The 9074-nt window shown below is 38.6% G+C and overlaps 1 long non-coding RNA gene across 1 annotated transcript; it reads right to left on the bottom strand.

Moving 5' to 3' along the window:
- Nucleotides 1-201: 201 nt before the first annotated feature.
- LOC146680790 (uncharacterized) lies at nucleotides 202-3124 on the bottom strand. Its single transcript, XR_014918199.1, has 4 exons — nucleotides 3086-3124; nucleotides 1822-1949; nucleotides 1424-1624; nucleotides 202-1018 (listed from the first exon to the last, which is right to left on the bottom strand). It is a non-coding gene; the product is annotated as an uncharacterized LOC146680790 (long non-coding RNA).
- Between the last annotated feature and the right edge of the window lie 5950 nt (nucleotides 3125-9074).

Genomic DNA, 9074 nt, shown 5'->3' with positions numbered 1-9074 from the left:
CGCCGGCTCCTCTCCTCTTACACAAACATGTGCGCTCCACTTTATTGGACAGCATTCTTCAGATGGAGAGGAATGCACAGGAAGTCGATCGCATGCTTCCTCCAGAGCGAGGAGAGTGGCGAGCTGCTATAACGGGCCAGCTGCGGGGTCAAGAGTCTCGGATAAAACATGAGACATGGCTGAGAGCTGTGTGTACATAAAGTGTCTTTATTTAGAGACGAGAACATACTTCAGCTCCTTTATTGGAACCACTCGAAAGATAAGGAACAGCATCTGTGGGCTCCTTTTTGATCTAAACTTTATTCGTTGTGCTATCCTTTGCAGTGACCACGAGGTTCACACCTAATTATTTCCATATTAATGTTCTCCTCTCTCTCTATGCTGAAAGAAATCAGCTCCACATTCATCACTTCTCTCCGTTTCCTGATGACGGATTAACGGTCGTATGTTATCAGCTGTCAGAGAGCCGTGACCTTTGACCTTAATGACTTTGCTGCAAATTACTCATATATTTAAGACCAGTTCTCCTGAAATAACAGCATTAGTTGCAAACGTCTGCTGCAGCAACTACAGCAAAAATATTTTTAATGAACTTTGAAGTTAAATCTCATCATATCTGATAATCGGATGATTTTAACATGAGTTATGAACTTCTTACATCTTAAAGTTGTCATTGTGTCATATATTTAGCATCAGTTCCTAAAATGCTGCTCGAGAGTATTATTTGCTGGATGACCGAAAGTCAGCATGACAAGAGACATTATCACGATTTGCAATCACATTTTGAGGTCTTTTTGAGGACCAGTATCTAAATACTAAATATTTACATTCACTTTGTTAGATAGAACTGCTAGTTAATGCAAATATCTAATCATCAAATCACATGGTAACAACTCAGTGCATTTAGGCATGTAGACATGGCCTGACTCTGGCAATGTTGTTGGTCCCGGCAGATCAGAAACTGCTGTTCTCCCGGGATCTTGTCCATCAACCGTCTCTAGAGTTTACAGAAAATGGTCTGAAAAAGAGAAAACATCCACTGAGCTGCAGTTTTCTGGGTGAAAATCCATTATTGATGTCAGAGTTCTGAAGAGATTGGCAAATGGCTTTAATGGGATAACAACTCAAACCTAGAAGTACAAGTGATAAAGCAGCAGAAGAGTACACTGCACTAACGGAAGCTACAATTTGCATTGGACCACCAAAACTAGACAACAGAACGTTGCCTGGTGAGTCTCAGTTTGTGCTGCCACATTGAGATGGTAGGGTGAGAATTTGGTGTAAACAACATGGAAGTAGTGATCTATCCAGCCCTGTATCAAAGGTGCTGCTGCTGCTGCTGGTAGTGTAATGGTATGGTATATTTTCTTAGTATACTTCTGGCTTAGTACCAACTGAGCATCAGTTAAACGCCACAGCCTACCTGAATATTGTTGCTGACCATGTCCATCCCTTTATGACTGCAGTGATGGCACCAGCAGGATAATACACAATGTCACAAAGCTCAAATGTGCTAAGACAGTCACCTCATCTCAATTTAATTGAGCACCTTCGGGATGTGGTGGAGCGGGAGATTCACATCATGGATGTACAACCGACACGTCAGCAGCAACTCTGTGTGACACTATCATGAGAACCAAAATCATGCCAACCGACATCTCTGAGGAATTTTTCCTCTATGCCATGAAGCATAAGAATAAGTCATTGTATTTTATATAAAATATATTGACTTTATTTTATGGTACAGTTCTGTTGTAATGCATTGCTAACTAAGCTAAACACCTAAAAGTCAGAAATAACAATAACAATAATAATACTAACCCTTAACAAAGGTCATGCTCTTTGACTTCACAGTAGCATCTCATGGACAAAGGTGGAGCTGTGTTCATCTAAATCATCCCCATACGAAAAATAGCATGGCAGAAAACTCCTCCTGCTTTTCTCTGGGCCTGTTAGAGATATGTAGCATTAATATTTAAAATTCTCCAAATTTTGATCTCATTAAAAATGAAAACTGAACAGGACGGTGAGAATAATTCCTCCCACCCATCACCCTTTTACTCTAACAAACCTCTCCACCTCCACCCACTTCTTCTTCTCCGCTTTCCTCACATTTGTGCATAATATGAGCCCACCACAAGCTCACAGGGATATTTCATTACATCTCCTAACCTCTGACCTCTCCGCTATTAGTTGCTTGTAGCTGCCGTTCAGGAGCGGGAGTGTATTTTTCTGCTGCAGGAGGTGACAGCGTGAAATTCAAGGATCAGTTTGACTTGTTTTGGCGCCAGTTTTGACAGAATACGTCCTAAATATTTAATGAGAGCGATGCGTATGAGAAACTACACACATCCGTCCTGCTCAGTGATGGATGAGGCGGGCAGCTACATGATATGCCGCCCTGACATGGGACAGTGGCCCGGGGTGCAGGCTGCTGCCTCCCGAACCAAACACCAGCAGGAGGTGAAAATTTCCAAATGTGCTGCCTCAGAAACATTACGAGTTTAAAGTTACAATACTAAAATAATGAGATATTACTGATAATGTATCTGATAAAGCTGAAGAGCAGTGACACAAACACAGCTTTTAAAAGGTTATTTACAGAGTTAAAACTACTAAAAGAGGTTTTCAGGAGACCCTTGAGATTGTTTTTGTCAATTTGATCATATTCAAATCCATTGTGGAAACTAAAAAGTTCAATTTAACTTAAAGAAAAATCTGTAAATCTAAATAAAAGTCAATGTTACTATTAATTGAAAGCTATAATAAGTCTAATTTTAGCTAAAATTAGCCTGATTTTAGTTCAAGCTGGTTGGGTTTAATCCTCACACCCAAAAAACTGCTATCGAATTGTTTCATTAGCTAAAATATTAACCCTAGCTAATATTAGCTAGTGTTAGCTTAGTAGCTAACATTAGCTAAGATGCTAACATGTCATGAGGTAATGTTATCTTACCTTGTAATATTAGTTAAAATTAGCTGTTTGACTAACATTAGCTAACCCTAGCTAGCATTAATCTAGCAAGTTGCTTGATACCTGTTTTAGGAGCTAGCTGGCTAATCTTAGTTTACTCACTAATATTACCTGGGTGATTCTTTTAGACCTGAGTCCTTTGGATCATACTTTTTCTGAAAACATGACCAATAATAGTAACAGTACTCCAATTGTATATACTTAATTATATTAATCTGATAATGGATTCCTTAAATATTTTAGAAAATATGATTTTACATGAAATCATAGTTTTTATTAGACATTTATTTCTCATTAAAAACCATTTTGTGGTCGTCCCTGTTACAGACAATTTGAACCCAATGTGATCGCAACAAAAATGCATTCTTGTAAAAACTCAATGATGACAGTGAGGTTGAACAGCACTTAGCAAGAAACACTCGGCATTTCACTCCCAAAGCAGGTCATGAGAATTATATCTAACCTCGATCTTCATATTTTTTAACAAAACAAATACAGTTAAGTTAGGATTTGATAAGACGTTAATATTTTTTGACTGTCCTGTAAATTGTGTGTGAACTTAAAACTCAAATTTCCTGTTATTATTGAAATATTACTAAAAGTACAGCAAGTAGCAGGGTTGAACTCAGTGTTATTGGAAATAGCAATGAGATTGAAGGGATGAGCAACATTTAATGTGGAGTCACATCAGTGTTAGCTTTTGGTCCTCATGACACATTTGTGTTGGAGCTGATCTACTGGAGATGTTAGTGATTGGTGGACTCCATTTCTAAGCAAATGTTAGCTGTAGCTGCATACTCTTGATCCTGAAAGCAGAGAACAGGGGTTCAGTCTTTCTTCTAGAAACCAGTCCACATCCTGATAGATGGAAAAGAGGGGTCAGTAAGGACTTCTTTTTTAAGTTTAAAATGTGTATAATAATAAAAGGCTAAAATGTGTATAATACATGAAGAACGTAAAATATCAGACATTAAATGACCTCCAGACAAAGTGGACTGAGCTGATGTCTAAGAAGCAACAGGTTCTTTGTTCTGTTCCTGCGTTTTTAGTGTTCTGAATGTCTCCATCGCTGATGGTCGTCCTGATATTTATGAATGGTTTTCTGTCGAAGGTGTAGGTGTGTCGAGGAAAAGGTCAGCAGGTTGCCTTTGTTTTCCCTCCACCCTCATCTTTCTCTTCCCACACCACGCCGTTGATGTATCACACGGGAGGTCACTTTGAAGTTCAGTGCCGGGCGGCCGGCCCTCGCATCCCCTCTCTCAGATAGATGCATCTGATGACAGGCGGCGCTCGAGTGCGTCTGCGACACACCGCTTTGACATGTCATCGATGTCTGGGCCTCAGCCTACACCGCCGCCTCGTTTATGGAGGGAGAAGCAAGGTCTGATTGGAGGCTCAGAGCGCAGGGTATAAAGGTCAAGGGGGCGTTTTTTCAGAGCAGTGATACGCTGCCGTTTGACCTTATCGCTGCGCCGGCTCAGACTGGGCTTTGTGTCATGTGATATGAGAAGTGCAGGGATGAAAGAGGCTCATCGACACTGCAACACATGACATCAATGTCCATACTCTTATACATGTTTAGTCAGTGAGAAAGCCCCAAGATGTTCTTTTCTTTACACAAATCAAACATTTAAACCTAAAATCCTCTTGAAAATAAGTTTTTTTTTTCTTTTTTCTCTGTTCTCAAACTGTTCTCTCTGTTGGAGCTCAGTCTGGGGGGAATTCTTTTTTCTCCTCGTCTAGCCTCATGTTGTGTATTTTCCATTGTTATACCTCTCTGACCTGTCTTTCCCATGTGATGTTTGTGTAATGTATGTATGGTCGGAAGGGTAAGATGGCGCTGGCACGGCTGGCAGCCTTAACCCAACAATAGTAACACATAATAGTAACCAGGAACAACAAATTAATTGTAAATGATTTTATGTTAATATTTTGAAATCAGAAAACATTGGGTGGGTAGGCAGAAGGCACCCAAGTTTATGAACGTGATTACTCGAGCATGAGGCAACATAGGTGTTTGAAATGGATACAGTAGGTGGAATTTGAACTTGACCTCTGAACTCGACCTTTACCTTGATGTCGAGGTCAATGTCGAGTTTCCTGAAAATCCTGTTAATGGGACAATGAGGAGACGTAGTGTTTTGGAATTCTTACCATAGGTGCATCTACTGAAAATTTCAGACAAGTTCAATTCTCATTGACCTTGACCTCAAGGTCAGAGGTCAAGTTTTCTGAGAATCTTAGGAACGCGAAACTTAAAAAGTTAACTTAAAAATGATGCTAAAAGAGGAAAAAAGCAAAAAAGCAAGCGGTTGTAAAAACCTCAACTTCAAGATTGTCTGAAGCGTACGCCGAGGAGTTGTGCTGGGAGAACTTTTGGTTACAACATCGGGTGAAGGAAATGCAGGAAAATGCCACCACAGTGAGTTTGGAGGCTGCTCGAAACAAGGCCATAACTTTTAAGCTGAAGGAGACTCTAAAACCTGTGCTGCAGACCCCCAGGCAGGATTGTTCCCATCAGTCAGAAGACCTACCACAGATGGAGAGAGTGGAGCAAAAGAAGCCCACCTCCAGCCTTCTGACCACTGAGGGTAAAAATCCAGAGGACAGTGCAGATTACAAGCACATGAATCCTTGTGAGCAAAATAATAACGTTTCAGAGTATAAGGATGCCTTGGAGAAGATCAAGAAAGCACAGGTTTTTAACCATCATATTAAGGAAGAGCTGGCAATGTCTGAGTGGGAGGACGAAGAGACACTGATGAAGAGGGGTCAGAAAAGCGTCACAAGAAGCAGGAGAAGACAAAGAAAAATAAGAAGAGCAGGAATTGGTTTGTGAGGTTATTTACCTCCACAGAAGACAATTAAGTTCACATTTTTCACCGGAAAGTAGAAACTCTCTTTGTCCTGAGAATTTGACCTGTACCAGAAATAAAAATATGAAAGCAATTTCCACTGGCAACATGTTTGTTTTCTATTCATTGGAAAGCACGTTTAGTATTATAATTTAGTTTAGTTTAAATATGTCACCAACAAATATCTGTCAGAAAAAGTTATCGTCCTCAGCCCTTTGTGTCCAGCAGGCAACTCTTGCTATGAATTGGCTTAAAAATATTACAATGACAAAGATACTTCATTCGTCATTGCCATCAAAATAAAAAATAATTAACAAAAACATTAATCTGTTTTGAGAAATCTGAACGAAGTCTTTACAAAATGTGCAAAGCATGTGAAAGCATCGAGGTCTGAACATGGAGTTAAAGGAACTCAGTGGTAGGTTGTCAATTAGATTGTAATTTAGGTTTGTATACGTAACTGTACATAAAAATATAGTATATTTAATAGATGTGAAATGTTAAACATGGTGTTCCTAGATTGACAAGTCTTTAGAGAAAATAGATTTTGCAGTTCTAGTCTCAATTATAGATTGTATCAACTAAAACTTTTCACATAAAATCATGTGTCTAATCTGGTCTTATTCTGTGGGTTTTACTGGATAACCTCACTGCTTCATCCCTCTGAGAGTGATTATAGAAAATTGAGGAACAATTTGCGTAGCTGAGCAAAAACAGATCTTTTAAAACACAGACGCAGAATTTGTTGAAACTTCCCTATTCCAAAACACTGGGTAAACACCGAACTTAAGATTACTTAAAGCAGAGCTGCGGTTTGGCCGTCCGGTTTGCTGAAGCAAAGTACTTTTCCTTTAGTTTCAGTCCTGCTGAAGTGAGAATGGGTCACAGGGCAGCGTGACTTATTCTCACTGTAAAAAGTATATCTGCAGAAAGCCTTGAAGTCTCACTTTTCTTCTCTCACTGTAAATGTAGACGTCAGCAACACCATAAGAGTGTAAATAAAAACCAAAAACCTGCTGCTATCATCTTGTTTTGAAGATGAATTCCTGCTGATTTACTGTACGACAGTCTGACACCTGGAGTTTTATCAGAAAGCGCCGAGTGGCTTTCGAGCCCCTCAGGACCTTGAAATAAAGAGATACCTTTTTTCTGAATCAGCGTCTTCACGTCAATGATGATTCCCACATGAAAACTCTTCCTGAGGCCAAATGCGATTTAGGGAAACTTTGGCCAACATGCTGAGGTTGGGAAATCAGAAATTACAGGAGTTGTTTAGTCTTGTTGAAGAGAAGCAAAAGGCCAGCTTTCTTCTGTGTTTCATATGCAGTGGACAAAATATCTCAAATAAAAAACATCAGCTGTTAAAAAAAGCATAAACTGGAGCGAGTCAGGACAGCAATCTGCATTTTTGTCACAGATTAAGTTTCTTTTGTAGATTTTCATTGTAAATGCTTTGTTATGGACACATTTTGTTTAAAAAACCTATAGACAACATAAAATACAATACAACATAAACTGTGTGAAACCAATAAAACACAAAAATATGTTAAAACAAAACTACAAAGCAATTTGTAGGGAAAGAGAAAATACAAAAATATAAAACCCAGTAATAGCTTCTTCAGTTCTAAGGTCAAAGACCTGGATGACTGAGAACCTTCACAGACATAAAGACCAGTAATACACAAAATATCACCAAGAAATGTCACAATTTATGGAAAAACAGAAAAAAAAACAGACAAGAACACACAAAAAAAAACAAACCCAAAATGAAACATAACGCAAAACATTTTTTAAAAAACGTGGAAAACATGCATGTTTGATGTGCAAGTAATTAAATGCAAATGCTAAAAATGAAAACATAAAAAAATTACAGCAAACCCTGTAAAACACAAATAATATCATATAAAACCTAAACAATTATAAAGCTCTAAAGCTCTGTTAAAAATCACAGAAACAAATATTAAATCCAGAAACCTTAAAAAAAAAAAAAAAAAAAAAGTAATGCACAAAAATATTTTTACAACTGCACAGGCAAAATATAAAAAAAAAATGTCAAAAATAGAAAAAATGGAAAACCATAATATAGAAAAAATGTATTAAAACATACATAAAAATGAATTAATAATGAAAAATACAAAAAAAACATCCATTATCTTCTGCTTGCTCAGTCCTGGGCAGCAGGGATGTTGGAGCCTATCCCAACCTACATAAGGCCAGGGGCTGGACAGCTCACCAACCTTTCACAGGACTAACAGGCCAACAACCATTCACACTCACATTCACACCTACGACAAATTCAGAATCACCAGTCAACATTGCATGCATAGCTTTGGACTGTGAGGGGAAGCAGGAAGAAATCTATGCAGGCACATAAATATCATGCAAACTCCACGCTGGAAGACACCGGGCTAAAATCTAACTCTGGACCTTCTTGCTGTGATGTGAAAGTGCTAATCACTGCAAAACAAAAACGCAAGACAAAAAACAAAACTATTTCACAACACAACAAGTTCTGAGACGACATTTTTTGAGTTCAGAAGTGCCCCGTTCCCCCACTCAAATGTTTTTTGTTCAGTCAATGAAAAACAGCACAGAAAACTTAAGTATTGGGCAGCTAACAGCTCGCCTCCAGAGTTCAGAGGTCAGGAGGAGGTCGCTGTGTCTCTCAGAGAGGTCAGAGATGTTAATGAATTCAGAGCAACAGGTTAAGGCAACACCCTGTAAAGTGTAACCTGCTCTGACATGTGGAGATGAGCCTATAGGAACTGTCCTGCTGGTGAGGCGTGTTGTTATGCACGCGCTCTCCTCTAGCTAATGTAATGATTAACGCATGTACAAAAACAGTTGCTACTTGTGTTATCTGTCAGAGGTTTTCCATCATTTGCATTGTCACTAACGGGCTGCAGAGCACTGAGAGTGTTCAGTTATGCCCGCACTGAATTATCTGCTTGATGACATGAAAATACGCTCATTATCTAATCAACACCTTTATAATTCCGCTCAAGAGACAACTTCTGGAAGATAGCTTAACTTCAAACCTTTTGTTTTCATTCTGGTTCAATACAATATATTTTTCCTGAAGACAAAACACATCCTAAAACACAGACATCTTCTAAAAAGAAATGAAAAAGGGGGATAAGACATGTTTCAGATGATAAAACATAAAATTTCTCCAGTTTTCCAAAAGAAAAATGTTCATAAGTTCATAAGTTCTTATCATGTTATTAGGAGTGTTATATGTTGTG

Source organism: Copadichromis virginalis, linkage group LG23 (genome assembly GCF_057382275.1).
Source record: "Copadichromis virginalis isolate Kocher_CV1m ecotype Utaka linkage group LG23, C_Virginalis_male_GT1.1, whole genome shotgun sequence".
NCBI lineage: Eukaryota > Metazoa > Chordata > Actinopteri > Cichliformes > Cichlidae > Copadichromis > Copadichromis virginalis.
This window is presented reverse-complemented; position numbering and strand designations above follow the sequence as displayed.